The sequence below is a fragment of the Zophobas morio genome, unplaced genomic scaffold, assembly GCF_036711695.1.
Source record: "Zophobas morio isolate AGI-343-1 ecotype UQ-CSIRO unplaced genomic scaffold, CSIRO_AGI_Zmor_V1 ptg000021l, whole genome shotgun sequence".
NCBI classification, from domain to species: Eukaryota; Metazoa; Arthropoda; class Insecta; order Coleoptera; family Tenebrionidae; genus Zophobas; species Zophobas morio.
Genome location: NW_026972126.1, coordinates 15,072,797 through 15,092,004, shown reverse-complemented (window position 1 = coordinate 15,092,004; position 19,208 = coordinate 15,072,797). Strand labels below are relative to the sequence as shown.

Here is a 19,208-nt window from a genome sequence, read left to right as displayed (position 1 = left end):
GACGACTTTTTCAAAAAATTTCGAACCCTAAAAATTACTCCAGAATCGTCCATTGAAATTTCTTGATTTTTTTAAATTTTATTTAAAAATTGCAATTCAAATGCTAATATTTCTAAAGTTTTACCCCGGAACCATAAAAGCGCTATATTCTTTGAATCGGTACGTCGAAATCTATATCCCAAAATTGTTTCAGGATATTTAATTAACTTTTTCAAAACCAAAATTTCTCAGTATCGTTATGAAAATTTTGGAATTTTTCGACCACCTCTGAAATTTAGTTACAGACATTTCCTGTTCATTTCGACCCCTAGAAGTTACTTTGGGCCTAATTTCTTGGATAAGTCCTACGATTTTTCCAAAATCCACTAACTCCATTGAAATGTGACAGTTTTTCGGATTAAAATAAATAATATTAATTCCAACCGAATACTTCTAAAATATTGCTCCAGCGACATAAAAACACTGTTATTTTGGAATCCAAAGCACATCCAAATATTATGTATATCTCAGATTTCTTTGAGGATTTTAGGACAACCTTTTCAAAACGAAATGTTTCAAATTTTTTTTGAAAATTTCGGAATTTTTCGATCACGTTCGAAACTTATTGAAAAATACCTTCTTTTTCCAAAATCTCCACTGAAATATGACAGATTTTTTGAAAAAAAAAGTGCATTTCCAACCTAGGAAAAATACGGCCAAGGAAATATGTCAGAGCCAATTGTGGCGGGAAAATTTGAATTTGTGCGCATATTCGGTCGCTGGGTGACTTGATTTCCGGTTCTAGGCGACTTCGTGGCGGGAAAATTTGAATTTCAGCTCACTACGTCACGGCCAACTACGACTACTAAACGTTTTGCTGTGCTTTTACGTATCCTACAACTGGTTAAACATAAAAAAAGCAGAAGAAAGTTAGGAGTTCTGTGTTAATTAATAAGCATTGTACGAACGTAACCAGCTGTACTAGAAATAAAATGCCAATTAGAAAGAGAAAAACTAATGATAAAATAAGCACAATACAAGACGTAACTTTTGTTATTAACTGAACTTCAAAGCAATGAAACATTATGTAAACACTTAATTATTTTAATTGTTCGTTATGTAACAGAACACATTGTCGCCCAACAAGTAAACGCAGGAAAACAAAACAAAAATAAACTAATTTTCAACCAATACGATTTCAACTATCTTTTAATTAGAAAATAGTTGCACTCATTACGAGAATAGTTCACAGCGTGGTGCCTTCACCAGTCTCCACAGAAATTTGCAAGCCTTTCACGTTGTTTCGCCTGTGTTCAATTAATTACCGATTACCCCAGGTCGAGATAATTTAATAAATATTCCAAATGCTTCGACCAAAGCGCTCGTGCAAAGGAACTTCATAATAACAGCTTCATTAAGGAATTCCAGAGGAAAGCTCGGACACACTGTTTAATTTACGGAGTGTCTGAGGTTTAATTCCCCAGGCAATGTGTCCCTCCCAAACTGACCTGCCAGCATACATTCAGCAATTCAGCTCAATAATAATACACAAACAAGTTCCATTTTATTTATTTTTTGCAAACTTTTCAAAAGTGCACACTGTCACATAATGCACTTCCGCATCCACAACAATACATTCTAAAAGCATCTGCAAAAGTTCAAACAAAAGTGTCCTATGAGACCAAAACTTACGTTGACCTGAAACAACAAAAGTGGGCCAAATATCGATAGGCATGACAGTAACACAAATAAAAATGTGTTTGATTGATTAATTTATAAGAAAAACGGGAAGGAAAGGCCGACTTCGAACATCTTGAGCGGCTGGAGAAAAAGTGGCGTTGATGATTTATTTAGCGATGAAACGGGAATACATTTATGTAATTCTGGTGGGTGCGAAGGCTAGTGAATTTCGGGTTTGATGAAAAATAAATTGTTGTAATAACATAAATGATATCCAAGATGATTGTGGTGTGTTTATTTAAACAATTGATAAATACACTATGCAGGGGAGAATGTTGCTACAAAATCAAACGATAGGCAAATTCCGGAAAAAAATCGTTGTGGCCAGCTCGATTACCTGAGCTGAACTCTGTTGATTACGTGGTGAAGACGAGATAAAAGGAAAACGTCAAGAATATTTTTTTAGTGTCGATGAGTTTAAAATTTTTCAACACTCAGTGATTACTTTGTTAGAGAAGCAAGTCGGGTTTGTGTAAAATATGGTATTTTTGCAATGTTATTTCACTGGTGTGCTTTTGTTGAAATATAACTACATCAAACATACCGTCTTAAAAGTAGTACAGATAATGATATTAAGGTAACCAGATATATTTCTATATCTTCTAACAGCTGTTGGTCATAGTCTTCAACTTACCATCAAACCTAGCTGCATCATTAGTTTTTAACAACTCAATTAATCAAGGAAATAATAGTTTCAGAAATAAAATTTGAACGGCAGCCGTAAAAGTCCTAAAATGTTAAAAAAGACACAATTTGATCCATTCCTTTGGAAAATTGATGACATCATCCAATAAAGTTATTAAGCAACTATTCATATCTCTTTGAGTAACATACACTAAAATTATTTTCGACTATACAGAGTGTTTTGTTTTGTTTTCGAGGCATGGCACACAAGTATTTTTTATAGAATGGCGTATATATTTTTACATATTTTTATTAGTCTCTTCCTTCGCTTTATAACCATAGTTTATTTTTGAAATATCGATGCAACCTTGCCACGTTAGTTCAATGTTTTTGAATATTTACTTCCTGATTGTAATCGAGTTCATCTGGCTACTTTTATGTTTTCTCGATGTTTCAAGATTCCTAGACTGCGAAAAAATATGTCTTCCGTTTCCGTTTCTCTCTCTGTGTCTGCCGTCTGTCCGTATCGAATATCGTGCACATGATAAAAAAAACATCCAAAATTTAGCTAATTCTCCCCACCAATAATAGGATGACGACACGAAAATTTGCGTTAATAAATATTATTCCAATACTTTAGACATCCAGATTTCTGGAAAAATTAGTTTTACAATTTAACTTTAAAATTGCCAAAAGCTCTAAAATATTGCAAATGTTTTAAGGTTATAGGAAACATGATAAATCATTAATTAAAATTTATTCGTTTATGGCCTCCAAAATAATTATTACGTCATCTTACTATTCTGCTGAATAAAGAAGATATCAATTAAATACATTTCTTCATATACAGATGTTTATAAAAAAATTAAACCCTACAATTTTTGATATATCGATATTTCAGTTATAAATGTATTTTATCACTGCATCTTGCTTTTTTTTTGTTCCCTTTCTTTCAATATGTTGGCCTATCTATTAAAAAAGTAAAAAAATGGAATCTAGAATCAACATGAGATTCAGTAATAAAATATAGGGTGTTCGAATTGAAAAAACTGAAATACTGACATTTGAAAATTGTTATAATTAATTTTTTTGTAAACACTCTGTATACTGAAACCGAATTTTATTTATATTATTTTCCCACAAAATATTGTAACCTAGATTCAAAAAAACCGTATCGCGATTTTTTTGTGAACCCTTCCATCGCTGAAATGTATAAAAATATATAGTTACTTTAAAAAACTAAATTGTGTGTTGAACATTAAAACAGAGCACTCTGTATATTTGAAAATAATTTTAGTCTATGGTTCTCAAAGAACTTCAATCTTAAACTTGTTTCCATATCTAATAATAACCCCTGTAATTTTTTGTATATTAAAGATAAAACTGATATTGGCAAATGACATATCCTGTAAGAAAAAAGAGGGTGGGTGGTCGGGGCTAGTACCTGCTAAGATATGACTGCTTTTGGCAAAAGAGATACTCTCTAAGAAAAGAGAGGGCTGGTGGGCGGAACTAGTCCCTGCTAAGATAACACTGATTTTGGCAAATGAAATAGTCTCTAAGAAAAGAAGGGCGGGTGGGCGGGGCTAGTACCTGCTAAGATAAGACTGATTTTAGCAAATGACGTATCCTCTTAAGAAATTTAGATACATTATTGTAAGAAAAGACACTAGAGGCTTCAAAGCACTTTGAAATTGTTTCCAAACAGGAATACCTAAATAGAACCTGAAGATTGTTTTTTCCCAAAAAAAAAACAGGGTCGCAAAATTAACTCAAAAATAGGTCAGGTCAGAATTTTCCAAAAATAGAACACCAAAGTCCCCCAAAATTCTTTTAAATAATTTACAAAAAAAATCTCCACAGGATCCCAAAATAATAAACTATGGGTACCCAAATGCTGCGGCGCTCAAGAGTTTTTTGAATTCGTATATATATAGTTCTTTGAGCAAATTTGTAGATTGTCATCAATAAATATGAATTTTTCGTCTATTTTATTGAAAAACTTTTCAAGTATGATTTTAGAATATTGGTTGCTTTTTATATTTTATAAAAAATCAGTCTTTTATGAAAAATACCTAGTGTTCCATAAAAAAAAAAGTTGACATCATTTCCGGTTCTACAGGAAGTGATAATAAAAATGTGAGGTGCCATCACATTGCTCTTCTATTATGATACAAATTTGCTTAAAGAACTACAGGTGTATATTTAAGAATAAAAAAGTTGCAGGGGTTGAATCAAATAAAACGCCCTGTATATAGTTTCAAAAATGTAAGTTCAAAATTTTTGCATGAATTTAAATATTTTCGTAATGGTAAATCTGGATATTATATTCGTCAAAATGTAAATAAAATCCCTTTGAAATGAAATTTAAAATTCTGAAATTTGCGATATTAAAATGTTCAGTGATTCCACCAATTCAAAGTTCGCAGAATTCCAGAATTTTATTGGAACATAAAAATTTAATTTTACAAATTTCGGATACTAATAACTAAATTTAAAACTTTATAATCTCACACCTTTGAAAATTTAATAAATTTATATAAGTACTAATTTTGAAAAATGTTTTTTTTGGAATATCTGTTAATATTATATTTTAAAATAATTTTAAAGTTTTTAGATTTTTTGAAATATTAAATGATTTCAAATTTAATGAATATCTTAAATTATGTTATATTATAGGAAGGTTAGAAAGCTCGTTCTTTTATTTAATCTATTTACTCTATTGTAAACTTTTCAGAATTCTTCCATTGTCAAAAAATGTCAAAAAATGTGGAATAACGTGGCAACGCCGTACTGGAATTTCAAAAGTAAACTGTGGTTGTAAAGTCTAAGAAGTCAATCAAAATGTTAAAAATATATAGGGTGTTTCATTTAAACAAACTATGTTGTGTGGTACGCCTTAAAAATAGAACATCCTGCACAGCTAAAAATAATTTTAGAGTGTAGTCCTCAAAGAACCGTATAATTTTGGTATTTGACTTTTTTGTATTTGTAAGACTGCCCGCTTAGTGACTCACTCTGTATATATATACAGGATGAATCTGTCAGTAAACGCGAGTTTCTCGATATCTTATCAATTATCAATTATTATTAATTATTAGAAATGATAGGGTCCAGGACTAAATTTTACTGTGTTTTGAGTAAAATACATCAAAATTATATCCACATACAACTCATTTTTTTTTTAAAGAACACTATATTTTTTGATATCCTAATTTACTTCTTTTTTTAGGATTCATAAATACATTTTATTTTTTAAATTCCTATGCAACGTTGCCACGTTCTTCCAAGTATCTTATTTTCTTTAACAAAACAAATTTTCACAAAAAATGGCAGTAGGGTAGTTTTTAACATGTGCGATGCAATATTTTATGAACATATAAACAAATACCTGTTGTTGTGGTACCACTAAAGAGTATACAGAGTGTTTTTAAATTCTATAAAAATGAAAAATGGTAGAAACTCTCATCTATATATACATATATAGAAAATACTAAACAAAAAACTACCGACCCTGTATATGCTGGGAGGAGAAAATAACCTATATGCTCAACGGTACGTTGTTAAGAAGGCTCTACAGAACTCAAAAAAAAAAATTATTAACTAATTTCTGAACCAAATTAATTAATAAATTCTTGAAAATATTAAGCTTCAAAATTGAAGAATTAACTAGGTAATTTTGATGGTTTAATTTGATTTTAATTGAACATTTTGAAAAATGACATGTATCAATAGTAAAAAATGATATCTGTCAGTAGTAAAAAATTACGTTGTAAATCGTATTGTAGTAAATTATTATTATCAAATAATTAATAACTAATTGTTTAACGGCAGTTAAATAAAATAAATCAAAATTACGAAGTTAATTGATGTTCAATATTTTCAAAAATTTGTGTATTATCAATTAGTGAAGAACAGAAATCTTAAAAATTGTTAGGTCGCGTAAGCAAGACCATGAATATCTGAATTCTCCTATAAAAGTTTTTGGACGAAAATATTTCCAAAAATTTCAAAACCAAATTTGGTAGAATGTAAATCGCTGAAACTGATAGCTTCAGGTTTTCCGACAACTCCTTCTCAATAAATAATGAATAAGAGTACGATTTAATTAAAATTAGAAATCTCTGTAGTGTTAAGAGTTTTAAAAATGTTGAAGTTTTAAAGAAATATTTTTATTGAAGATGATTATGTCAAACAATTATTTAATAATATGAAAGCATAAATTATTCGAGACACAAAAATTATGTTCATAATATAAAATACAAACATTTATTTAAGTGAAGGCAAAACAAGGAATTTTTAACATAATCAAAATAATTTCCACTTTAAAAACATAATAAATATAGTTCTTGAATTATTATGGGAATGTTATGAAGCCTCTGAAAGTTGTTTATTTTAACAACTTAAATAATTTAAATTTATTGAGCTGAGCTGCACTAATTTCAAAGAAGATCGAAAAGTCAATTTAAATTCTATCAGTTCTATATTATTATTATTATAATTTAAAATTACTGGAAAGAGCAGGAAAATATAATTTAAGAATATTTTAAAATTTCTGTAAAAATTTTAAATATACAATACTTCGTCTCTTAAACAGTAATTTTGAAGAGATTAAAAAGCGAAAATTTAGGACACCTATTTTTAAATATTAAAATTATAGTGGCATAACATTAAGTCTCACATTTTAAAAGTTGAGACAAAAGCTTGAATTTTTTTGAACGTTTAAATAATTCTTAATTTTGAAAACAATAAAAATAATTCCTGAAAAATTGTGGGAATGTTTAAGAGCTTTGGGAGCTTTTAATAACCTAAATAATCCAGATTCTGTCTACCTGTAGCAACTTTTCACGTGCACGAGACAGGCGTTCAATTTTAAGAATTTCCACAATTAAATAGTTAGAAAGCTAAAATATCTTTGAAAGAAAATTAAAATTGACTTGACTTGATACAAAAAAAGTAAAGTTTGAGGTGTTTCGAAACTGCAACTTGAAAACTTCTCGTATCTCTAAACTTCCCAGTACATATTTAAGTATAAAATTAGCCCCAAGTCATCGCTTTAACAACCAACTTTCGCTTCCGCACATAAAAAACACCAAAACTTACCACCTCTCACCGGCCTCTATTCAAAAAAACAAAGCAAAAAGTAAGCAAGCTTTCCCAGCGCGCGCCTCGCTTCCAATTTTTCAGGACTTTTCAGCGAACATGTCGATAATGAATGCCTCATAATATCCGAGCTTAATCAGAAAGCCGCGCGTACTACACTGAAATTTACGGAAAGCTTATGAATTGGAGATAAAAGTTGGGCGGCGAAAGCTCACGAGCCGGAACGAGCGAGCGTCGCCGTGTGCGCTGGAAAAAGAAAAAACCCGAAAGAATATCGCGGATTGTTGAGTGTTCCCCTTTACGTTTCTTGCGTAAATATTTACACAGTTGCCGATTTGATTGATCCAGTTACAGCTTATTTGGTTTCAGGTATGATTTAAAGTCTGAAACTGAAAATGTTTGTGCAGTGTCAGGGCCTCGAATTATCCCGAGATTAAAATTCGTAACTAGTTCAGCGGGATTAATTGTTTTGGCTGCGGCTTCGGCGGCAAAAATTATTTTGACACTGGTGCGCACCGTAAACCTTTAGATTAAATAAACAGTGACGGGATGGATAAATGTTTGGAGATTAATGCCCGAGGACCACACGGAACTGTGCGAAGGATCAGTGGCACATAAATAAATGGACGACGAGGAGTTCATTCAGTGCTAATCGGTGGTTGGAAATTCAGCTATCTTAAAAATGAAAGAGTTTTTATTATTCCGCAAAAATGGTCTGCTGAAATCCAAAAAGTAGTTGCTACAAGTAATGTTGTATTAGTAACTTTTTTTTAATATTAAACCTGGTATACACGCACACATTTTGTTCCAAATTCCTTGGAATCTTGTTAGTTACTTTCCTCTATCCCACGCAAACTAGAAAGGAATTTCATTATAAAAAATATTTTACAAGTTTCTTAAAACATGCTGCAGGGCTACAACACAAAACGCTAAAAACCCCTACTAAAAGGTTTGCACAGATTTTTTATTTAAGTAATCTTGAAATGAATGCGTTCACAAAAAAATATTATATTTGAGTAATGGTATCACAGTTTTTTACTCCCCAAGCGTAATAGTTTCAAATGTTACAAATCTAAGAATCTGAACTCATGAGAAACTGTTCAGAACATCTTTATACTTGGAAAGGAAACTTAAATAAATGAGACTGTGGTGAAAACTTTGGATATATTTTTTGCTTTGATGCCTCAGTTTCTCGATTTGCGGTTTTTCAGATTCTCATTCTTATCTCTTCGAGTTTTTATTTTAGCTTCTTGATTTTCCAACTTTTGGATGTTTCAATTTTTAGATTTCCAGTTTTTTCATTTTTCAATTTTTCATGTCTTCATTTCTACGATTTGCAATTTTACGGTTTTCAATGTTCTGATTTTATATTTTTTCTTTCTTCAATGTGGAATTTTCAACTTTAATATTTTCCAATTTTTCGATTTGCAATTTGTCGGTTTTCAATGTTCTGATTTTTCATTTTTGGATTTTCCAATTTTTCGAATTTGAATTTTCCGATTTTTTAACATATAGATATTTTAATTTTTGGTTTTTTCAATTTTAGATTTTTCAGTTTCATGAGTTTTCAATTGTTCTTGTTTTATAATAATTGTTCAAGTTTTCGTTTGAAATATAAATTTTAATTATAATTTAAAAAAATCACCCTTTTAATTTTATAGTATTACAGTTTTTCCATTTTTCAAGTATTGAATTTTGAAACATTTTTATTTCTTCGACTTTTCAATTTTCCGATTTTTAATTGTTCACTTTTTCGATTCTTCAATTTTTCAGTTCTTCAAATTTTCGATTTGCAATTTTTCAATTTCTCATTTTTTTGGTTATTCAATATTTCAACATGTTTAAATTTTCAGTTTTTCTATTTTCCAAATTTTGTATGTTTCAGATTTTATATTTTGCAATTTCACGAGTTTTCAATTTTTTGATTTTTCAGTTTTTCAATTTTTGTTTTTGTAATTTCTCCTTTGGGTTATTTTATTTTTTATTTTTTCAATTCTTGGGTTTTTCAGTGTTTTGATTTTATAATTTTTCTTTTTTCAATGTGGAACTTTTCAATTTGTGGATATTCCAATTTTTCGCTTTGAATTTTTCTAGTTTTCGTTTTAATTATAATTTTTAATGATAACTTAAAACAACAATTTCGAGTTTTAATTTTTCAATTTTCCGATTTACAATTTTTCGTTTCGAATTTTTATTTCCTTAGTTTCTCATTTTTCCGTTTTTTCAATTTTTCGATTTGCAATTTTCAGTTTCTCATTTTTTTTGTTACTCAATTTTAGGGGATGCTCTGATTACATTTTTTTTTCAATGTAAAATTTTTAATATATTGGATTTTTTTATTTTTCAATTTGCAAATTTACTGTTTTCAAAAACTGGATTTTTTAACTTCATTTCTTTTTTTTCAATTTTAAATTCTTCAGCTTTTCGATTTTTCAATTTTCCATGCCGTCAATCCTGCGATTTGCAATTTTTCGGTTAGCAATTTTTCCGTTTTCACTTTTCCGATTTTTCAACCTAAAGGTTTTTTAATTTTCGTTTTTTTTACTTTTAGATTTTTCAGTTTCATGACTTTTCAATTTTTGTGTTGCAATTTTTCTAGTTTTCATTTTAGATATAATTTTTAATTATAATTTGAAAAAAATCCACCCTTTTAATTTCATGGTTTGCCACTTTTGCCATTTTTCAATTATTGTATTTTAAAACTGTTTCATTTCTTGGACTTTTCAATTTTCCCATTTTAAATTTTTCAATTTTTAATTTTTACAGCATACAATTCTTGGAATTTTCACTTTTAGATTTTTCAGTTTTTTATTTTCCAAATTTTGTATGTTTCAATCTTTATATTTTGCACTTTTTGGATTTGCAATTTCACGAGCTTTCAATTTTTGAGTTTTTCGTTTTGTAATTTTTCTTTCTGGTAATTTTTTATTTTTTCAATTTTTGGGTTTTTCAGTGTTTTGAATTTAAAATTTTTCTTTTTTCAATGTGAAGCTTTTCAATTTGTGGATTTTCAAATTTTTCGATTTACAATTTTTGGATTTTTCAACGTAGAGATTCTTTTAATTTTTCGTGTTTTCAACTTTGGATTTTTCAGTATAATGGTTTTTCAATTTTTTTATTCTTCAATTTTTATTTTGCAATTTTTCTAGTTTTCATTTTAGTTATAATTTTTAATTATAAAACTTTAATTTTTCAATTTTTCGATTTTCAGATTTTCGTTAAGATTTTTACTTTCTTTGTTTTTTCATTTTTCCGTTTTTTCAATTTTACGGCATGCAACTTTTCGAATTTTTATTTTTAGATATTTCTGTGTTTAAAGTTTCCAAATTTTGGCGGTTTCAATTTTAGATTTTGCAAATGTTCGATTTGCAATTTCACGAGTTTTCAATTTGTAATTTTTCAATTTTTCAATTTGCAATTTTTCATTTCGGGTTTTTATTTTCTTAACTTTTTTCAATTCTTGGGTTTTTCAATTTTGTGATTACATGATTTTTCTTCTTTTCAATGTAAAATTTTTTAGTTATTGGATTTTTCAGTTTTTCAATTTACAGTCTTCCCGTTTTCAAAAATTCGATTTTTCAACTTCATTTTTCTTTTTTTCAGTTTTAAATTCTTCAGTTTTTCGATTTTTCATTTTTTTTATGCTGTCAGTTTTGCGATTTACAATTTTTTGGTTTTTCAATGTTCTGATTTTATAATTTTTCTTTTTTCAATGCGGAATTTTCAATTTTTGGATTTTCCAATTTTTCGATTTGCAATTTTTCGCATTTGAAATTTCCGATTTTTCAATTTATAGATTGTTAATTTTTCGTTTTTTCAATTATAGATTTTTCAGTTTCATGGTTTTTCTATTTTTCCTTTCTTAAATTTTTGTTTTACAATAATTGTTCACGTTTTCATTTAAAATTTAAATTTTAATTTTCAACTTTACGATTCTGGAATTTTTCAGTTTTTTATTTTTAGGTTATTCAATTTTACGACATACAATTCTTCGAATTTTCATTTTTAGATTTCTCATTGTTTCTATTTTCCAAATTTTGTATGTTTTTTGCAGTTTCAGGAGTTTTCAATTTTTCGATTTTTTAATTTTTCAATTTTTGAATTTTTCTTTTTGAAATGTTTGCTTTGAGTGTTTTATTTTTTTATTTTCTCAATTCTTGGGTTTTTCAGCGTTTTGGTTTTATAATTTTTCTTTTTTTCAATTCGGATTTTCAAATTTTTCGATTCGCAATTTTTGGATTTGTCAACTTACAGATTTTTTTTATTTTTCGTGTTTTCAATTTTTTTAATTTTATGATTTTAGATTTTTTTAATCTTCGACTATTTAATTTTTCACTTTTTCGATTTTCAATTTTTCGTTTCGATTTTTTACTTCCTTAGTTTTGTCATTTTTCGGTTTTTCAATTTTTCGGTTTGCAATTTTCAGTTTCTCATTTTTTTTTTTTGTTATTCAATTTTACGGCATGCAACTTTTCGAGTTTTTATTTTTAGATTTTTCTGTTTTTAAATTTTCCAAATTTTGGCGGTTTCAATTTTCGATTTTTCAATTTTTCGATTTGCAATTTCACGAGTTCTCAATTTGTAGTTTTTCAATTTGTCGATTTTTCTATTTGCAATTTTTCATTTTGGTTTTTTATTTTCTTAATTTTTTCAATTCTCGAGTTTTTCAATGCTCTGATGACATAATTTTTCTTCTTTTCAATGTAAAATTTTTTAGTTATTGGATTTTTCTAGTTTTCAATTTGTAATTTTACTGTTTTCAAACTCTCGATTTTTCAACTTCATTTCTGTTTTTTTTAATTTTAAATTCTTCAGTTTTTCGATTTTTCAATTTTTCATGCCGTCAATCCTGTGATTTGCAATTTTTCGGTTTTTCAATGTTCTGATTTTATAATTTTTCTTTTTTCTATGCGGAATTTTCAATTTTTGGATTGTTCAATTTTTTCATTTACAACTTTTCCGTTTTCAGTTTTCCGATTTTTCAACTTAAAGATTTTTCGTTTTTTTAATTTTAGATTTTTCAGGTTCATGACTTTTCAATTTTTATGCTGCAATTTTTCTAGTTTTCATTTTAAATATAATTTTTAATTATAATTTAAAAAAATCCACCCTTTTAATTTCATGGTTTGACACTTTTGCCATTTTTCAATTAAAACTTTTTCATTTGTCCTACTTTTCAATTTTTGGATTTTTCAATTTTTTGGTTTTCAATGTTCTGATTTTTACATTTTTCCTTTCCTCCATGTGGAATTTTCAATTTTTATATTTTCCAATTTTTCGATTTGCAATTTTTCGCATTTGAATTTTCCGATTTTTTAACTTATAGATTTTTAATTTTTCGTTTTTTCAATTTTAAATTTTTCTGTTTCATGGTTTTTCAGTTTTTCTTTTCTTCAATTTTTGTTTTACAATATTACAATAATTATTCAAGTTTTCATATGAAATATAATTTTTAATTCTAATTAAAAAAAAAATAACCCTTTTAATTTTATGGTTTTACAATTTTTCCATTTTTCAATTATTGGATTTTAAAACTTTTTCATCTCTTTTCCGATTTTAAATTTTTCAAATTTTCAATTCTTCAATTTTTCAGTTCCTAAAATTTTCGATTCGCAATTTTTCAGTTTTTCATTTCTTTTTTTGGTTATTCAATTTTACGATATACAGCTCTTCGAATTTTCATTTTTAGATTTTTCAGTTTTTCTGCTTTCCAAATTTTGGATGTTTCAGTTTTTATATTTTGCAATTTTCGGATTTGTAATTTCACGAGTTTTCATTTAATTTTTCATTTTTTCGATTTTTCAATTTTTTAATTTTTCGTTTTCTAATTTCTCGATTCTTGGGTTTTTCAGTGTTTCGATTTTATAATTTTTTTTCAATGTGGAATTTTTCAATTTTTGGATTTTCCAATTTTTCAATTTGTAATTTTTCGTGTTTTCAATTTTAGGTTTTTCAGTATCATGGTTTTTCAGTTTTCTATTCTTCAATTTTTATTTTGCAATTCATCTAGTTTTCATTTTAATTATAATTTTTAATTATAACTTTCAATTTGCAATTTTTCGCTTCGGTTTTTTATTTTCTTAAATTTTTTCAGTTCTTGAGGTTTTTTTTTCAGTGTTCTGATGTAAATTTTTTTAATTATTGGAATTTTCAATATTCCGATTTGCAATTTTCCTGTTTTCAAAAACTCGATTTTTCAACTTCATTTTTCTTTTTTTCAGTTTTAAATTTTTCAGTTTCTTGACTTTTCAATTTTTCGTATCTTCAATTTTTGATTCGTAATTGTTTGAGTTTTCATTTTCAATACGCATTAATAAATTATGATTTTTCACTTTTTCAGTTTTCCAATTTTTCCAAGTTTCAATCATAAGGATTTTGAAACCTTTTCATTTATTCGAATTTTTAATTTTTCAATTTCCCGATAATTAATTTTTCAATTTTTCTATATTTCAGTGTAGTTGTTCGATTTTACATTTTTAACGATTCTATAATTTTCAGATTTTACAATTTTTGGGTTTAACAATTTTGCGATTCGATTTTTTTCTTCTTTTCAATTTTCGATTTTGAAGTTTGTATATTTTTATTTGTTTCAAATTTTCGTTTCTTTAGTTCTTGGATGTGCAATTTTTCGATTTTCCTCTTTTTTGTTTTTGCAATTTTTTTCTGTTTTTTTAGTTTTTCTATTTTTTATTTTTCGATTTTACAACTTTACGAATAAAAGAATTGAAAAATTGCAAAACTGTAAAATTCAAAAATCAAAAATAAAAAAACGAAAAAGTATAAAATGGAAATTTTGAAAAATCTAAAAATTTGAATTCAAGAACTTGAAATATGTATCGTAAAATCGAGGTATTGAAAATGGAGGGAATTGGCAAATCAGATAATTGGAAATCCAAAAATCGAAGAATTGAAAAATCAAAAGTTCAAAATTTGAAAAATTGAATAAACAAAAAATTATAAAATTGAAAAAAATTCAGAAAAAATAAGGAAATAAAAAAACGAAGAATTGTGATATAAAATCGAGAAAATGAAAATAAAAAAACGGGGAAAATGAAGTGTCAAAAAATCAAAAAATAAAAAAAAAGAAATTGAAAAATTGAAAAAATTAAAGGTGAAAAAACGAAAATTTGTGATATCAAAAAATTGTAAATTGTAAATTCGAACAAAAAGGAAAAACGAAAAATTGTAATATTTAAAAAATTGTTCGAAGGTAAATAAATCCAAATTTTTCGAATAATCAGTAGATTTGATTATGCGAGTTTTATTTTTTTATGATAGGTAACTCTTATTTAATCAATAGAATAAACTACCTCATTCAATAATTTTTTTGAGTTACCCTGTTGATAAATCATAAATATAGAGTCATAATATTTAGCATATTTCAGAGCGGATTTATTAGCCAAAATTTTGAGATGACGTCATTAATTTTTTGGATTGGTAAAATGACCAAAGAGTGGTTTTTAGAAGCAATGTTGGCAGAAATTAACACAATATTATTGGATAAGCGATTTTTTAATAAAAATGTTTTTGATTGAAAGTAAAATTTTAGTTAATAAATTGTCTTCCGAATTCCTTGAAAGCTTATTGTTCATCATCCCCTATGACGTAGAAATAAGACAGGAATTTCACCATAAAAAATATTTTACACATTTTTTAAAACACGCCGCAGGGATACAACGCAAAATGTTAAAAACCCTACTAAGAGACAGATTTTTTATTTAAGCACTCTTGATAATTTCAATTTTTAGTAAAAAGAAAACGTATAAAAAATACATTCCCAGTGTTCCTTGATAAAAATAAATCTCAATGAGATTATTTTTAACGTCTATGTCGCAATAGTCCATGAATTAATGAACAAAAGCAGCGTTTTATTGAAATGTCAATAAAACTAAAATTCCATGTACCGAGTGTCCACAAAATCATCTAATATTTATTATCGATCCACATTATTTTAAAAAAGCTGGGTTGTAACGTCACCATAGTTCAACGTAAAATATGAGACGACTTACTAAATTTCATTCGTTGTCACCAGAGGCTTTTGCGTCATAAAACACCTCCTGGTGGCGCCACCACGCCACAAAAAGTCCGCCGCATTTTTGACAATAATTATGTAAATCGGCTTATAATATCGATAGCTCTATCAAGTTACGTTTTTAACTACGGCATGTCAGCGCTCCTTTCCGCCCACAGAAATCACACAGACGCTATAAAGTACCATGTTTACACAGCGATTACTAAAAATTAAAATCGGCCCGTTTAATTTATTGATGTTGCCTGATGTTAAAAAACAAATTTGTCCAGACCGGGCTCGAAGAGCTGCGATATCAAAGCGATTTATTTGCGGTGTGTTAAAAAGATACACTTTGTGTGTTTCCGGAAAAATCTACTTAAAATTTTTCGAGTGATTTGTTTATTTGCCTTTTTAATAGCTGATTAACGTGCTACTGATTTAGTTAATCGTTTTTAGGATTTTCCTGGTGGGTGGAAATTTTGTACCGATTTTGAATTTGTGCAAATATTTTGTCACAGTTGTGGGACTTACCTTATCGATATATTATCACTTTGAAACAACAGCAAGAAATGATACTATGTTAATCGAGAAGTATTATTGGAGCTATAAATTTATAAAAAAATAATACAAAATAATACAAAAAAATTATACGGTCTTTACTACGTCGTTCAGCTGTGAATCTCAGTGTCCGCATTGCTGAATTATTGGTAAGAGATAATATTAGCTCGTAATGTTACGACTATTAATTTCGTTGTGACATTTATCGACATACAGTGACACTGACACAACGTATTCCAAGTGACCTATCATGTATTGTGTAAACCAGTAGTATTTCCTGCTGTGTATCTCCTTTAATATTGCGGCATTTGATGAAGTGTAGATAGCTTTCTACTTGCTTTAAGACGTTAGTCGGGAGGGCAAATACACATTCCGAAAAATTAAATACAATAGTAATAACCGCCATCCCAATTTTGTGTTTTCTAATTGCTTGGACATATTCATCTGGCATGAATTTTCTCCAGTCCAAAGTGTTGTAAATATTCATGTTATTATTTGCGTACAGGGGTGTAGACAATGCAAAAGAACTTTTAAAGCCAAATGTTTTTGTTTAAATGTGAAATTAACAAGGTGGAAAAAACTGAGGGTACGGAGAGAGTGATTAACGTGTAGGTACATTTAAAAAGCAGCTTTGTTCGTTTGTATGAATAAAATATAATTTTTAAATTAATATAAAATAATGTTTTCATTTTTTTCATTTGTTAAGCACGTGCTGCTGTTCATTTATGCAACGATAGTCTCACGATTAATTTGTTACTATCCTAAACTTGTTTTGTTTAGATTTACGTTCTCATAAAATGTGTTATCGCTTTGAAGGTAATATATTTTTTCGCTGAATCATAAAGTTATTTTAATCTTTCTGTTTTCCGTAATTCAACATTTATTAGTGGCAAGAAAGTGGTTACAATGAAAAATAAAAAATCGTTAATATTTGTCTGGTAAATTTATGTTTAGGTGCAGTGTTAAAGCTTAATATTTGTCCTTAAAGATCTGTACCTCTTGAAAGTTCCGCAAGTTTATTACCCTTGTGTTAGTCTGTTGTCTATTTGTCATGCATGTTTTATTAAATAGAACAATTTATTCTGAATATTATACTTGGTTAAAAAAAATAGGACAAGTCGCCTGTTTGTCGTCTGTCCGTTGTCTGTCTGACTGTCAGTCCTCTAATTATCTGAATATTTGTCTGCTCTCGGTCTGTCTGTATGTCTGTCTGCCTGTCTGACTGTTCTCTATCTGCCAGTCCCTATGTCCTCTGTTTGTCTGTCTGTTTTCGTCCGTCTGTCCTATATTTGTCTATCGGTCCTTTGTCTCTTTCTCTGTAAATCTGTTAGTCCTCTTTCTGTTTGTCAGTCGGTATGTCCTCTGTATGTCCTCAGTTCGTCTATATGTTTTCTGTCCTCTGTCTGTCTCTTTTCTGTATGTCTATCTTCCGTCTGTCTTTCGCCTGTCTTCCGTCTGTCTCCCGTCTGCCTTCCGTCTGTCTTCTCTCTGTCTTATATCTGTATGTCCTCTGTTCGTCTGATGTTTGACCTCTGACTATCTGTCCGTATGTTCTCTGTTTGTCTATTTTCTGTATGTCACTCTTCCGTCTCTCTTCTGCCTATCTTCTGTCTGTATGTCCTCTGTTCATCTGTCGTTTCTCCTCTGTTAGTCTGAATGTTCTCTATTTGTTGCTCTTCTGTATGTAGCCTTACTGTGGTCTATCCGTCATCTGTTTATTGTCTGTCCTCTATCTATCTGTTTTGTCCACATGCTTGTATGTTGCTTCAGTGTCTGTTGTCCGTCTGTCCGTCCTTCGTCTAACTGTCAGTCTGTCTGTCTTCTGTTTGTCTGTCTGTTTGTTTGTCTGCCTTTCACTCCTCTATTTATTTGATGTTCGTCTGTCCTCTGTCTGTCTGTATGTCTGACTGTTCTCCATTCTATATCTATCTATCTATCTGTCGTCTGTCCGTCATTTTTGTCTGTACTCTGTAAGTCTGCCTGTTTTTCTATCTGTCAGTCTATATGTCCTCTGTATGTCCTCTGCTCGTCTATATGTTTTCTGTATGTCATCTGTTTGTCTGTCCGTCGTCTGTCCCTTTTCTGTCTTCTGTGTATCTGTTCGTCATCTGTCTGCTTTCTGTTTTCTGTCTTCCGTCTGTCTTCCGACTGCCTTCCGTCTGTCTTCTTTCTGCCTTCTGTCTGTCTTCTCCCTGTCTTCTATCTGTATGTCCTCTGTTGACCTGCTGTTTGTCCTCTGACTATCCGTCCGTATGTTCTCTGTTTGTCTATTTTCTGTATGCCTTCTGTTTGTTTGTCTGTTTGTCTGTCTGTCTGTCTGTCTGTCTGTCTGTCTGTCGTCAATTTGTAGCCTCTCCGTGGTCTATCCGTAATCTGTCTATTGGCTGTCCTCTATCTATCTGTTTGGATGTATCCCGGTATATCACTGTAGTCTCTGTCTTCCGTCTGTTTGGCTGATTTTTGTCTGTCAGGCTCAATGTTCTCTGTCTGTCTGTCTGTTATCTGTCTGTCTTATATCTATATATCTGTCCTCTGTCTTTTTGTCTGTCCTCTGTCTCTATATCTGTCCTATGTAACTCCTCTATTTGTCTATATGTTTTCTGTATGTTCTCTGTTTGTCTATCCGTCGTCTGTTCGTTTTTTGTCCTTTGTCTGTCTGTCTTCCCTCTGCCTTCCGTCACACTTCCGTCTCTCTTCTGCCTATCTTCTATCTGTATGTCCTCTGTTCATCTGTCGTTTCTCCTGTGTTAATCTGAATGTTCTCTATTTATTTGTCTTCTGTATGTAGCCTTGCTGTGGTCTATTCGTCATCTGTCTATTGTCTGTCCTCTATCTATCTGTTTTGTCCATATGCTTGTATGCTGCTTTAGTGTCTGTTGTCCGTCTGTCCGTCCTTCGTCTAACTGTCAGTCTGTTTGTCTTCTGTTTGTCTGTCTGTTTGTCTGCCTTTTACTCCTCTATTTATTTGATGTTCGTCTGTCCTCTGTCTGTCTGTCTGTATGTCTGACTGTTCTCTATCCTATATATATATCTATCCACCTATCTGTCGTCTGTCCGCCATCTTTGTGTGTATTCTGTAAGTCTGCCTGTTTTTCTATCTGTCAGTCTATATGTCCTCTGTATGTCCTCTGTTCGTCTATATGTTTTCTGTATGTTCTCTGTTTGTCTGTCCGTCGTCTGTCCCTTTTCTGTC

At 29.4% G+C, this 19,208-nt stretch overlaps 1 protein-coding gene across 1 annotated transcript in view; it reads right to left on the bottom strand.

Annotated features, from left to right (window-relative positions):
- LOC135131564 (neuropeptide CCHamide-1 receptor) overlaps positions 1-7,573 on the bottom strand; it is a 229,564-nt gene extending 221,991 nt beyond the window's left edge. Inside the window, exon 1 of the mRNA XM_064059369.1 lies at positions 7,447-7,573. The gene's annotated coding sequence lies outside the window, so the exon portion shown is untranslated. The remainder of the gene's footprint in view (positions 1-7,446) is intronic.
- Positions 7,574-19,208: the final 11,635 nt, after the last annotated feature.